General features: G+C 41.6%; 1 non-coding gene across 1 annotated transcript; it reads right to left on the reverse strand.

Annotated features, from left to right (window-relative positions):
* Positions 1–698: 698 nt before the first annotated feature.
* On the reverse strand, positions 699–772 carry Trnat-ugu (transfer RNA threonine (anticodon UGU)). The gene has a single exon. It is a non-coding gene; the product is annotated as a tRNA-Thr (tRNA).
* Positions 773–14785: the final 14013 nt, after the last annotated feature.

The following is a 14785-nucleotide window of genomic DNA, read 5'->3' on the forward strand; positions in this document are numbered from 1 at the left end:
TAGGTATAAGCTCCTAAGAAAAGTGTTTACTTTTCTGGGTCAGAGGTAGAAGTTAAGAGATTGAACCATTTTTAGTTAATGCTGCATGCCGTTCTGAGAAAATTGTTTCTCAAAAAAAAAAAAAAAAAAAAAAAAAAAAAAAAAAAAAAAAAAGTTCAACGTCTAGGGAAACCTTTTAGTTATATTATTACTTCGATTTGCATGAACTGAGGGTTACATGTATATTTTTAATGTCGCTGAACACGAATCTGCAGTAAGATTTTCAATATTCAAAACGGCTAATGCAATACGGAGAGCACAGGATTATGCTTTGTCCAATTTTTACCAAAAATGCATTTTCGTTATTTACGTTTAGTGTGCAATCCAAGGAGCACTTTTCAACCCTTCCTCTGGCTGGAATTGTTCCTAGATAGCAACTCCCTGTTCTTCTTGGCAGGAAAAGCCGATCTGTCTAACCTGGATATGCAGCACTCGTTATTCGTCAGTGTTATCGGCGAGTTTGTTTGCAGTATGAATCATTTTGTGGACGTGCGTCACGGGACGAGCTTTGATCTACATCTATATGGATACTCTGCAAATCACATTTAAGTGCCTGGCAAAGGGTTCTTCGAATCCCCTTCACAATTGATAGTTAATTGAAACCCTCAGCTGCCGACAGGTGTTGTTGATACACTTCGATGGGGACAGCTGAAAATGTGTGCCCCGACCGGGACTCGAACCCGGGATCTCCTGCTTACATGGCAGACGCTCTATCCATTTGAGCCACCGAGGACACAGATGAATACCGCGACTGCAGGCATTTATCCCTTACACGCTTCCCGTGAGACTCACATTTCCAACCGGCCACAATCCACAAACGTAATGTACGTAATAGGTGTTTGCTCATCCACTCAATACTGGCCCACACTAAGGTGACGATTCCCGTAAGATTTCGGGCAATCTGTGCGCATTCGCACAGACGAAGGTCAATGGCTGGGTAACGTTTAACCATATATATGAAGATAGTAACTGTTCTCGAAAGAACAGGCGCCACTGACGACCGGGCAGCTTCTCTAGAATACATGGTAGACCGGCCTATGTGGCCGAGCGGTTCTAGGCGCTTCAGTCGGGAGCCGTGCGACCGCTACGGTCGCATGTTCAAATACTGCCTCGAGTATGGATGTGTGTGATGTCCTTAGGTTAGTTAGGTTTAAGTCGTTCTAAGTTCTAGAGGACTGATGACCTCAATTGTTAAGTCCCATAGTGTTCAGAGCCATTTGAACCATCAGTCCCTGTGCTTACACACTACTTACATTAACTTATGCTAAGGACAACAAACACACACAACGATGCCCAAGGGAGGACTCGAACCTCCAACGGGGGGAGCCGCGCGAACCGTGACAAGGCGTTTGAGACATGGCGGATACCCCGCGCGGCTCATGGCAGTCGTGACACTGCTTCAAACAATGGGCTGTAGAAACTTTTTTAAAGCACGGATTAAAAAAAAAAACTTTTCCGTTCCAAGAGTCTGGACAAGTACACCTTAAAAAAAATGCAACTACAAAGAAATTGAATTTTCGAACTTTTTGGATGAGAACCTGTCCCTATGGAACACCGTTGATAAAATGTCACAGGGATTATGTACTCAGGTTTCACATGTGGATTAACAATTCCTAATCGAGGAATTTGCATCTCCCACCTTGGAATTCTCAGTACAGAATTTTTATCCATTACGAGATTCTCAGCCACTTGCAGAAGTGATTTCCCGTGATTCTGCAAAACTTTTCCGTTAGCCAATCGTAGCAACTATAATATTTGGTTCCTGGTGCATGACATGTCTCTTAACTTAAAGTGACCAACTCATTTGCATAAAGAGCTAACTTATCATCCGCTTCTTTACTTGCGTAGACCGTTTATGGTCTTCAAAGATTTTTTTTCTTTAATCGTTTTTTTATGTCTTTTATCAACTGCAACACTTTCTAAACTTAACGCCATTGAAGCATGGTCTTTTACTGAATGACCAAAAAACAATGCCGACAGCTGGAGTCGAAGGTTTTTGTTAATCAAGCCGTTTGTATTCTTGTGGTGATATCTCCATAGAATCTTTCATTCCGCAACACATATTTCTTTTATATAACTGAGAAGTGAAATACCAGTTTTCATAGATGCGATTTAACATATTTTAATATAACGCAATAAATATTTCATTAAAATTTTCATCCCCTTACTATCGAAGTTCCAAAACCACTGAAACACATAGTTTTTAAAAATTCTAACAGAGGAGCCGAATACGAATTGTCAGATATATTTAGTAATGCTTTCATAATGAACCATTTTGAGAAACATCTCACACCCTTTAGGAGTTAGGTTTTCAAAAACAATTAAACATGTATTCTTCTATTTAGAACCAAGGAGCCAAATTCAAATCTTTATCCATTTAATTCTAAAAATGCTTTCATAGTGAAATATTTCATAAAACTTTTCATCCCCTATTTCACTCTATTAATGAGTTAAATTTCCAAAAGCAATGAAACACATTCTTTTTACATCCAACTGAGAAGTCAATTACCTATTTTCATAGATGTAACTTTAACAATGCTTTAGTAGTTCTTTAATAATGATTTATTTTCAAAAAACCTTCACTATTTATTCTATCCCCCCCCCCCCCCCCAATGAAAGAATTTCGGAAAATGATAAAAACCTTTTTTTTGTTTCTGGCTGAGAAACCAAATGTCAATTTTCGTAGTTTTGTAGTTCTAGCTTCAACAGTGACATAGGGACATATTTTTTTTTAAAAAAACTTTTCAACCCGTATTTCACCCCCTTAGGAGTGGAATTTCGAAAAATCTCTTCTTAAATGGTGCTTTCAGCGTAATATTTACACCTTCATCAAATTTCAAGTCTGTATACTTTGCAGGTTGGGCTGGAAGGCGATGAGTGAGTGGATACATGTGCCCCTATCGCATCTCCTTGGAGGTTGTAGTTCCAAAAACAGTGAAACACGTATATTTCAATAACAGAATTTCCATAGATTTATCTTTAAAAATTCTTTCACACTGAATTATTTTCATAAAACATTTCATCCTATATTCCCCCTCCTTATGAATTGAATGTATCAAAAACAGTGAGACATGTAATTTTTTTTTATTTTTACTTCAACCGAGAAGCCAAATTCAGGTTTAAATATATTTAGCTTTAAAAATGCTTTCATAATTAAATATTTCATGAAACATTTCATCCTCTATGTAATGGGATTGTGGTAGTGACACACCAAAATCACAATAGTAATCCGTTGTAGTTGCTACACATTTTATTACAATCAAAAGCATTATAAAATCACAATCACAAAAATACAAGAGATTGCCTTATAAGGCCAGATCAGATGGACAAATAATAAATAAATTTCTTTACGTGGAACAAGACCCGTTAAACTTCAAATTTGGATATGACTAGGTAAATATACTTAGGAAAGGCTTTACTTAAATAGTACAAATGTGCATAGAATGCGCAGCAGAACTCTCATTACTTCCAATCAGCAGAGAAACAGATTAAGCCTAAGAAACAGATTTTTTAACGTTTGGCTACCCAACTTTCCATAACAAAACTATATACAAATGATTAAAGCAATTAAGGAGGTACTTTAATTTTGACCAAACCGACCTTCAAATTTACTTACTCAATTGATTAATCAACAATATTCTTAGAATGATTACAACTAGAACATGACCATATGACAATTCCCTTAAAATAAGGTTGCTTCAATATTTCGTGTGAATTGGCGATAGACGCGAGCAGACCAAGGATTCAAATCAATACGAGAGATCCACGAGACAGGGAGTGACATAGAAATATACTCAACTTGACAATGCAATTGAACTTTGGATGCTATAGTTCTCCACCGGAACGATGGAATCACGCGAAAGTGACAACATAACCGAATATGTAAAGGAGAGGACATGGCCTTAAACATCTCTCTGCCGCCGTGGTGCTCTGTTCCCTGTATGCTAGCGTCGACCGCTGCCAATTATCTCTAACACAACACACATCAAGGGTAGAGAGTTTTCTGAGACATATACTACACAACCTTATCTGGAGAGAAGGTGAGCATTACAACTGAACTGAAACAAATGAGCCTCCGTCAGTTACTTGCCCAGTGCCAGCCCTTAAACTTTGATTAATAAGTTCGCTAAAAGTCATGCCGAAGTTAAGATGACAAGATTTATCTCCAGGTTCCGCATATTAGGGGCAGAGACAATGAATTGGCGACGCTCTTAGCCGTATGTTCGCGGGAGAGTCTGGGGAAGGCAAGGGCCACGTGGAGCCGGATCTTGGAGCGAATTTCCTTCTCTCCGAGACACCCGGTTTCTTCTGCGACTCAGCCGGCAAACAGGCTGTGGACCCCAGGTGGGGACCGAATAGGCAGCAGTAGGCGGATGGCGACGTCGTTACTGGCTGTTGCCCTGTTGCCTTCGGGGGGGCGGGGGGCTCTTGTGTAAAGGGGGAGACAACCGTGGTGAAGTGAAGGTCTCCATTCCACAGGAACGAGTTAGCATGATATATCCACGATTCGGTGGTCGGGGGTCATTTGGCGCTATACAAGACCTAGAACCGAGTTCGGGAACACATGTTTTGGCCCAACCTATATCGCGATGTCAGGAGATTTGTTGGCAACTGTGTCCAGTGTAAGCGCGGTAAGCCCGATGTGGGTCCGTGCAGAGAACTACTACAGTCGCTTAGGGAGCAGTGTCCTCTGGACCGCGACTCAAAGATCGAAGCAACGATCGATGGAAACTGGCGCCAGAAACGCACCAGCTCACTCTATTTCATCCCCTTAGGGGTTGAACTTCCAAAAACACTAAAACACGTATTTTCTTATTTGTAACCTTGAAGTCAAATACCAATTTTCGTAGATGTAGCCTTAAAAATACTTTCATAGTTATTCCATAATTATTTATCTCAAAATAAAATGTTCACCCGCTATTTCACTTCATTCCCAGTAATAATGGAACACATATTTCTTTATTTCTGACCTAGAAACCAGATACAAATTTTCGTATGCCTAGCTTCAAAATTACCTTAATAGCTACATGTTTCAAAAATCCTATAATTTCCTGTGTCTCCCCCTTTCAGTGTAGGAGGGATAGTGTCGTACAAGAGACAGTATACTCAGTAGACAACGAACTGCTAGTTGTGAAATCAGCGACATAGGAACCGAGACTGACACAGAAGGTGCTGAAGGTGAAGCACACTAGACTCGTGTCTACCACGGCTTCTAATAATATCGATTTACCATGAACGGAAGTTCCGAAAAGTGAGCAAGTAATTTTACAGTAAATTCAGTACCGATGGAGAGGATATACAACGAAAAACATTTCTATAAAATTTCAGAAATAATGAAATATTCCACTCAAGTCGCGCGGCAGAACACGCAATGGATATGCTTGCACTTAAGACGGAAAGCCCCACGTGCTTACGCAGGCTTACGACAGATCTCAAAATTTGGCAGTAGGCGTAAGCCAACCTCGTGTGCTGCTACCTGTTGTTGATGCCAGGCATCAAGGTCTCAGTAGTACGGCCATGCACTGGAGAGTAGTTGCTTTGTAAGCACTCCGTCTTCAGTCCACGAGTGGCCTACTGGGACGGGACCATCCGACCGCTGCGTCATCATCCGTGGAGGATGCGAACAGGAGGGGCGTGGGGTCAGCACACTGCTCTCCCCGTCGTTATGGCGGTTTTCTTTGACCGGAGCCGCTACTATTCGGTCGAGTAGCTCCTCGATTGGCACCACGAGGCTGAGTGCACCCCGAAAAATGGCAAGAGCGCATGGCGGCATGGATGACCACCCATTCAAGTGCCGACCACGTCCGACAACGCACTTAACTTCGGTGATCTCACGTGAACCAATGCAACCTCAGGGGCAAGGTCGTTGCCGCAGATATTTTAGAGTAGTTGCTAACGTTTCATAATTATCTAGTTTACGGGGAAAATGTAAAAATGGCGATTGTCACCAAAGCTACAACTAATCTGAATTTCTGGTTAGTTATCAAGTGGTCTTGTGTGCGAGCCTGAATTTTTCATCCTTTGCGGTGGGAATGATTCAAACCTGTCATGTTCTTCTTATGAAGTGTTCTATTTATTTTACACACAATGATCATTTGTAGTTGTGTTGAGTTACTACCTTGATAAATTTTTGGATGGCGCACGTATCATAACTGAGATCTGCGCTTGCGCTTAATGGCTGAAGGTGAATTAGCGTAATGAGTAGTAGCGAATGTTATAGTAACATGTTTGTACATTATTTCAGGTAAATTACGTTAGTCGTGTAATATTATCCGTATACCAGTATAGTATGTGGGCCAATTACGTTAGTCATGGAATACTATCCGTATAAGACTATGTCACCTTGATGTCCCGGAATTTGCTTCAATTTTGGAATCCACGAAAGAACTGGAAATTTTCCTTTACACAGCTTTCCATATAACTTCTATTACAGTGATTCAGTCTTGTCTGTCACTCGACTTTTCTGATCGGGAAATAAATTCTATCGCTCAGATGCTTATTACCTCTTCGTGTTTCTATTTGCCGATATTGCTCATAAGCACTTACATATCTCAAAGTTGCTATGGACAGTGATGGAACGACACACTTTTCTATGGCGACACTGCACTTTAGAGATAGAAAAACCGATCGGTTAAAACGATATGGGTATTTTAGTTCTGAATAACCCATGTCTTTCGGTATTTGTTTGCTCTCGGTTATAACAAGTATCTTTTTTTTTTCCTGATAACCACGTAAAAACAGATATATCGATTAGCCACAGCAGCCGCCGTAAAATTTTTAGTTTTCAAGTAAACCTTTTTTTAAAAAAGACGAGTAATTTTAATTCGTAAGATTTCCATAGCTCTGAAATACTGCGTAATTACAGAAAAATGGGAAAAGTGATGTATGCCACTTTAATAACACTGCTGACAGAAACGAGCAACAAATGGATTGGTCCAGCATTGCCGAGACAATATTGTGCCTGTTATACAAGCAGTGCGCGAGACTGGACGCAGTTTCTCGCTGTTGTCGAACGTCAGTTGTAACACAGAATGGCACCATCTGGAAGTCTGGAAGTATTTTACGATATGCGGTAACGAGTGAAGCACATGGGTTGATTTGGTCGACTTGAAACATCATACAAGGAAAAAGTTAAAATTTCCGGGATAGAAATAGAAAGTGCCTGATCTGCTGCCTGTGTCTACGTAGTATGCCGTTATCTGCTTGTAGCCCTTGAAAACAGAGAAATTAAAACGAAAAAGAGTTCTCCAGCCGAAGTATTCACCCTTTATTGCAGGACTATACGTAACTCCCGCATAGTGCTGTGATAACCGATTACAATATAATTTTTGAGCAGAGCTTCTAAAAACTAAAATCAGTAGGAGAATACTGGCAGTTTTCTGTAGTACGGAAGCACTCGCCATATTTTGAGAGAAGCAGCGAACAGCTGACAAAGTTTTATTTGACTATTTATTTTAAATTATGTCCGAAAGAACAGACACCATATCCATATACGTATATGGTTCTGGCAATACCAGCCATGACCTTCTTCTGTGAAGATGCACACGTATTCCCCGAACTGTTACGGCACTTGGTAAGAATGTCTTCCACGAGTAATGAGTGTGTTGGTGTGGGACACTACGAATGTAGTGTGTGCATATACAAGGTGAGTCTCGCGGGAGGCCTGTGCGAGATAGTCCCTGCAGTCACTATCGTCTGTGCCCTCGGTGGCTCAGATGGACAGAGCGTCTGCCATGTAAGCAAGAGATCCCGGGCCTTAGTCCCAGGCGGGGCACACATTGTCACCTGTCCCCGTTGATATATATCGACACCCGAGAGCAGCTGACGGTATTAATATAATTCTAATTTCGTTCTGGACGGCTGCAGGTCATCATAAAAGTATTTAATTTTACGTGTTGATTCCATTTATCAAGAAACTGAGAAAGTCAAATTTTTTAAATCTTTGTAGGATTCCTACGTTTACTAGAGGAAATAATGTAAATAAAAGACTGAAAATCGGTTATTACAAGCACTGGAATAGTGACGGGCTTTAACAATTAGGTTAAAGTGAGCCGAAAACCAGTTGTTTCAGCGATAACCGACATTCCCACTGGAGTTCTGCGTGGTAAGATTGACGCGCAATTGACGCATGGTGCACGGAATGGCAATTGAATCTCAATGTAGACAAGTGCAATCCGACAACAGAGGAAGTGGGTTACAATACGCTTGTTCGCCCACTGCTTGAATACTGCTCAGCAGTGTGGGATCCGTACCAGATAGGGTTGATAGAAGAGAGAGAGAAGATCCAACGGAGAGCAGCGCGCTTCGCTACAGGATCATTTAGTAATCGCGAAAGCGTTACGGAGATGACAGATAAACTCCAGTGGAAGACTCTGCAGGAGAGACGCTCAGTAGCCCGGTACGGGCTTTTGATAAAGTTTCGAGAACATACCTTCACCGAAGAGTCAAGCAGTATATTTCTCCCTTCTACGTATATCTAGCGAAGAGACCATGAGGATAAAATCAGAGAGATTAGAGCCCACACAGAAGCATACCGACAATCCTTCTTTCCACGTACAATATGAGACTGGAATAGAAGGGAGAACCGATAGAGTACCCTCCGCCACAGACCGTCAGGTAGCGTGCCTAGTATGGATGTAGATTTAGACATCTAGAACAATTTTTCAGGAAGGTTACTGCAGCTCTGATGTTCTCAAAATGAACGGGCCAGCCATTGGCGTCCTCGAGGGGGAGGGGAGGAGGTGGGGAGGGGAGAAGAGGCAAAGGGGCACTTTCACCCATAGCCCCCAACCCTCCCTGGAATCTGGAGTAAAGAGGTTTTATTCGTTACAGTATACTCATACTCTTCCAGATAAGACTTCTCCACAATACTGCTAAACCTTAGCTTTGACCAGTTGTAGCGCTTATAGAGTTAGGGTCATGCAGCTTGTTGCATCTCGTAACTGACCAGCTGATTTGTACACACAGTGCCAGTTTCAGAATCATGCACTCCAGCCCCGACGCGCCTCCCGCACTCCCCTCCACTGGAAATATTTCTGCAGATTCCAGTCTGCCACTGTGCATATGTTTTGATAACATCCTGGTTTTAATAGCATCGAAGGAACAGCATTGTGCAGTAAAGGGTAGACCTAGCACAGAACACACCATTCACATTGAAACGCATCACTTAGTAGATGGTGAAGTACTCTGAAGCTAGCCAGATAGAAACAGAAGTTCCTGGCACTATATTTGACCCAAATTCTAATCTTACACTAATCTCTTGTATCTACCTACCACGCCCTAAAAAAGCCAACGATTTACTATTATTAGAAGTTCCGAAAAATGAGGAAGAAATTGGCCCACACTTTTTTCCGTTGTGTATTATTTCGATTCCCCCATAAAGGGAATGGACTTGTAGCCACAGGTTACACAAGCGATAGATGGCTTAAAATACATAAAAAGAGATGACAATAAGAGACGATTTTTAAAAACACAATGGTACACGGTATTTTCGATTTTTACAGGAAAATAATGGATGACAAAATAAAGGTTTTTGAAAAATACGCTGGTGGACAATATTGGGGATTTTTTATCTTTATAGGTGACTAGCGGAAAAGCATGGCGTTGACCAGGCATTTATTTACAGCTGTGCGTCCACGCCCGTACAATGCAGCGTCTGGCCTTGTCCTGAATTTTTATAACGTATCTCCTGAAACATGTGTCGTACAATGATATAAGTTTGTAGGTACGTTCAGCGTCATATGCGGATACTGTCTGCGAAATTTATTGCGAATATAGTAGCAAAGAAGTAACAAATTTAAATGTCACGAATGCTGTGATGCCCACACACTTGGGTGCAACTAATGTACACGGAATGCTTGGCACGATCATTATAGCTACCATCACCTATGGTCGAAATTGGACCATCTGTGTCGACGTAGTGAAAATATAAATGTGCATAACATGGTAAACGTCCATTCTTTCGAGCCATCGGACCTGATCTACGATCAAAAATATCTTGTAAATGTGGTAGGGGCCACGGCCTTGCCGCAGTGGATACACCGGTTCACGTCTGATTACTGAAGTTTAGCACTATCGGGCGAGGTCGGCACTTGGATGGGTGACCATCTGGGCCGCGATGTGCTGTTGCCATTTTTCGGGTTGCACTCAGCCTTGCGATGCCAGTTGAGGAACTACTCGACCGAATAGTAGCGGCTCCAGTCAAAGGAAACTACCACAACGAGTGGGAGAGCCAGCTCCTCCTCCACCCTCAGTGAGGATAACGTGGCGGTAGGATGGTACTGATTGGCCACTTGTGGCCTGAAGACGGAGTGCTTTTTTAAAGTAGTGCTGCCTAGATAAAACTGACAGTCTAGGCTCAGGGACTGTCCACGGTAAATGCTGCATTGGACCTACGAATACTATTAAAATAACAGTTTGAGTTCTCTTTAATTGTCCAATCATCTGAAGTGAGTCCTTATTACAGTGCGCTGAAAAATAGATTTTACGTTAATGGAAGATAAATTTTATGTTTCCAGAATGAGATTTTCACTCTGCAGCGGAGTGTGCGCTGATATGAAACTTCCTGGCAGATTAAAACTGTGTGCCCGACCGAGACTCGAACTCGGGACCTTTGCCTTTCGCGGGCAAGTGCTCTACCAGCTGAGCTACCGAATCACGACTCACGCCCGGTACTCACAGCTTTACTTCTGCAAGTATCCGTCTCCTACCTTCCAAACTTTACAGAAGCTCTCCTGCGAACCTTGCAGAACTAGCACTCCTGAAAGGAAGCTGTGAGTGCCGGGTGTGAATCGTGCTTCGGTAGCTCAGATGGTAGAACACTTGCCCGCGAAAGGCAAAGGTCCCGAGTTCGAGACTCGGTCGGGCACACAGTTTTAATCTGCCAGGAAGTTTCATATCAGCGCACACTCCGCTGCAGACTGAAAATATCATTCTGGAAACATCCCTCAGGCAGTGGGTAAGCCATGTGCCCGCAATATCCTTTCGTTCAGGAGTGCTAGTTCTGCAAGGTTCGCAGGAGAGCTTCTGTAAAGTTTGGAAGGTAGGAGACGGATACTGGCAGAAGTAGAGCTGTGAGTACCGGGCGTGAATCGTGCTTCGGTAGCTCAGATGGTAGAGCACTTGCCCGCGAAAGGCAAAGGTCCCGAGTTCGAGTCTCGGTCGGGCACACAGTTTTAATCTGCCAGGAAGTTTCAAATTTCATGTTAATGGCGGCAAATTAACTTTACCCTAATGACACACAAGGTCAATGCCGTTCTATCACATAAAGTATTCTCAGATCGAAATGTTTAGCATTACAAAATCTCCAATGTAGATTCATCATGCCACAATTATAATTCTCAAAATAATTTGGAGCTACGTTCAATGCATATTTAAATGCATCTTTCAAAACAATAACAGAATTCTCATTAGATCATCATTACCAGTGGCTAGAGAATTCCTATTATTTCGTCTACCAAAAACCGCGTCTCACTATGGCTACTTCAGTACAGTTTTGTTTTCCACTGCTGACAATAGAAACGATCTGGTAGATGTGGCATTGTAGATGCCCAGTATGCGTGTCTTAATGGAAATAAACCGTCTGGAACGTTTACCCTTGAACGTCCCTGGAATGGGATTTCATGGAACGTTATTACTTTCCTGTGTCCATTTCTATCACACCAGCTGATCGCCATGACTGGGGAGGGGGAGGAGGGGGTGAATTTAAAGTTGGCAGCACTTTGAGTGGCAGAAAAACCGAAGAAAACCTAACGTTTTCGTCATTTGTTTGACGTAGTGCCAGTTCGTCACATAGGACGCTTTTCTTTCGGAAACGTTTACATTCATCGTCTGGCAATCAATGTCGCCTGCCGAGGAATGCAGTCGCACCACTCTGTACGAAACAGAAGCTTAAGTTGATGGAGTCGACAAGTAAGGAGCAGTGTCTGTCTTGTTTTAGATATGGAAAATTCAATTATAGGCCTTATTTTCTGCCTTGTAGTTGACATAGGACCTTGCGATTTTGCACGACCGAGGTCCGGTAGCCACACCACACGGGAAAATGCGAGGAGTGTTAATGTGTAGTAAAAACCGAAGAAAACCTTACGTTTTCTACATTTGTTTTCCTAATAACGAAATGGGAAATCGTCAGAATGAACGCTTTTCTCTCAGAAACGTTTACATTTATCGTCTGGCAATTAATGTCTCGTGCTGAGGTATGCAGTCGCACCACTCTGTACGAAATACAGTAGGTTCTAAGGTGATGCAGTCGACAAGTATGGTCGCAATATATTGTCACCTCGAAATACATCGACACCTCGAAATAAATCAACACCTCGAAATAAATCGTCACCTCGAAATAAATCGCCACCTCGAAATAAATCGCCACCTCGAAATAAATCGAAACCACGAAAGAAATCGAGACCCAGAGATAAATCAAAACCTCGATATAAACCGACACATCCAAAACAACCGACACATCGAAATGAGTCGAAATATCGAAATGTATAGACATCAAGATGCATTACGACGTACGAAATGGATCGATAATTCGAAATAATTCGAGGTCTCGATATGATGCGTGGTCTAGAAACACATCGACATCTGGAAATATATCGATACCTCGTAATACAAAGATTTCTCTAAAAAGAGGGATATCTAGAAATTTATGGTTACTTGAGATATAGAGATATCTCGAAATATATCGATATCTCGAAAGAAATCGCTATCTGGAGTACACCTATACATGGAAATATATAGATACCTCAAAAAATATAGACAACCCGTATTGTGTCGGTATATCAAAATAAATCGATATCTCGACATAACCGGATACACAGAATCAATCGATAACTCGAAATACGTCGACTACTCGATATAGACAGATATATAGAAATAAATCGACTGCTCAATACAAAACTGGGCCTCGAAATAAAATGGTATATCGAAATGAATCGATAATGTGATATGTATGGATGTCTCAAAATAAATCTGACCTCTAAGAAAACGATTCACGAAATAAATAAATAAATATCGAAATATATCGCTAACTCGATAAATAACGATATCTAGTGGTCAGATATATGTTTCAAGATGACAACACATATCAGTATAGTTCGATATACATGAAAATAGTTTCGATTTTCAATATAACGATAGCTTCCTAGACCTCGGGAAACAAAACGCCGATCCGACCTCGGGACAAAAACGCCGACCTCGGGGGAAAAACGCCGATCTCGGGGAAAACCGCCGACCTCGGCGTTATGACATGGTCATAACAGAAAAGACCGATTCTTTAGAAAGTTTAGAATGAGATGTTCTAAATATTACAGATAATCTATTTACAATAATCTACAAGTACTGCACAATGAGAAGAGACTTTGAAATAGTGCACAGCCAGGAAGACAGAGGTTGCATTGCTGTTTCTAATCTTCTGGTGTTTGAGATTCAGAATCCAGGATTGCCTATAATGAGAACAGCAGGAATGAATGTCCTGCACCAGTATAGAACATACTCTGAAACTCCATAGAAAATCACATGGCACAATTATTTTACATCATTCTCAGCAAGCTACAGAAGCCTCTAATGGACATAACAACGTCGTCACCTCCTTCACCAGTGAAAGATCTTAGTAGCTATTGAGTCATGACTAGGTGGCCAATTAATAATTTGTTGTTCAAAGCTAATTTCAGTATAAATGGGAATACTCAGTGGACATCTATTACAGTCATATTTTACTGTCTAAGATATATCAACTTTCCAGACTATAAGTATAAGCAGAGCTCGGTCTTTCCCATTCCGAGTTTGTTTAGAATGTATCAAGGGCATCAGATCCACTGGGCATTTAGAGCAACCTGCTTTAAACAATATGAGCAGGCAGTAGACACAGACACGGAATTTTTCATTTCTCTCTGAAACGGTTACCTTCATCGTCTGCAAACTTATGTTCCGTGCTGCGGTACGTGGAGGCACTAATAGCAATAAGGTAGAACACAGAAGAAGCTTATAAGTTGATGTAATCGGCCAGTAAGAAGTAGTACAATTGAAGTTTAGTTATCGATTATTGACTTATTAGCCAACTTTGGTGCCTGGGACATGAACAACGACCTTAAGATTTGGCATGAAACGAGACCTGGCAGCCACGTTACACGAAGAATGTGAAAAGTGTCCGTATGTATTAAAAACCTGAGAAATCCGACCGTTTTCGTCATTTGCTATCGAATTGACGTAATGCCAGATCGTCACACTGGCCTCTCTTCTCTCGAAAACGGTTACATTTATCGTGTGCAAAGCTATGTCGCGTGCTGCGGTATGCGGAGACACTAAAAGCACCATAGTAGAACACAGAAGAAGCTTATAAGTTGATGTAATAGACAGCAAGAAGCAGTACAATTCAAGGTTTGTTATCGATTATTGACTTTTTAGCCAGCTTTGGTGCCTTGGACATGAGCTATGACCTTACGATTTTGTATGAAGGGAGGTCTAGCAGCCACGTTGCACGGGAGAATGTGAAAAGTGTTCATATGTAGTAAGAACCTGAGAAATCCACCCGATTTCTTCATTTGCTATCGAACCGACTTAATGCCAGATCGTCACATTGGCCGCTTTTCTCTATCAAACGATTACATTTATCGTCTGAAAACTTATGTGGGATGCTGCGGTATGCGGAGACACTAAAAGCACCACAGTAGAACACACAAGAAACTTTCTAACTTGATGTATCGGTCAGTTAGAAACAGTACAATTCAAGTTTTAGCTATCGATTATT

This window comes from Schistocerca gregaria, unplaced genomic scaffold (genome assembly GCF_023897955.1).
Source record: "Schistocerca gregaria isolate iqSchGreg1 unplaced genomic scaffold, iqSchGreg1.2 ptg000177l, whole genome shotgun sequence".
Taxonomy (NCBI): Eukaryota; Metazoa; Arthropoda; class Insecta; order Orthoptera; family Acrididae; genus Schistocerca; species Schistocerca gregaria.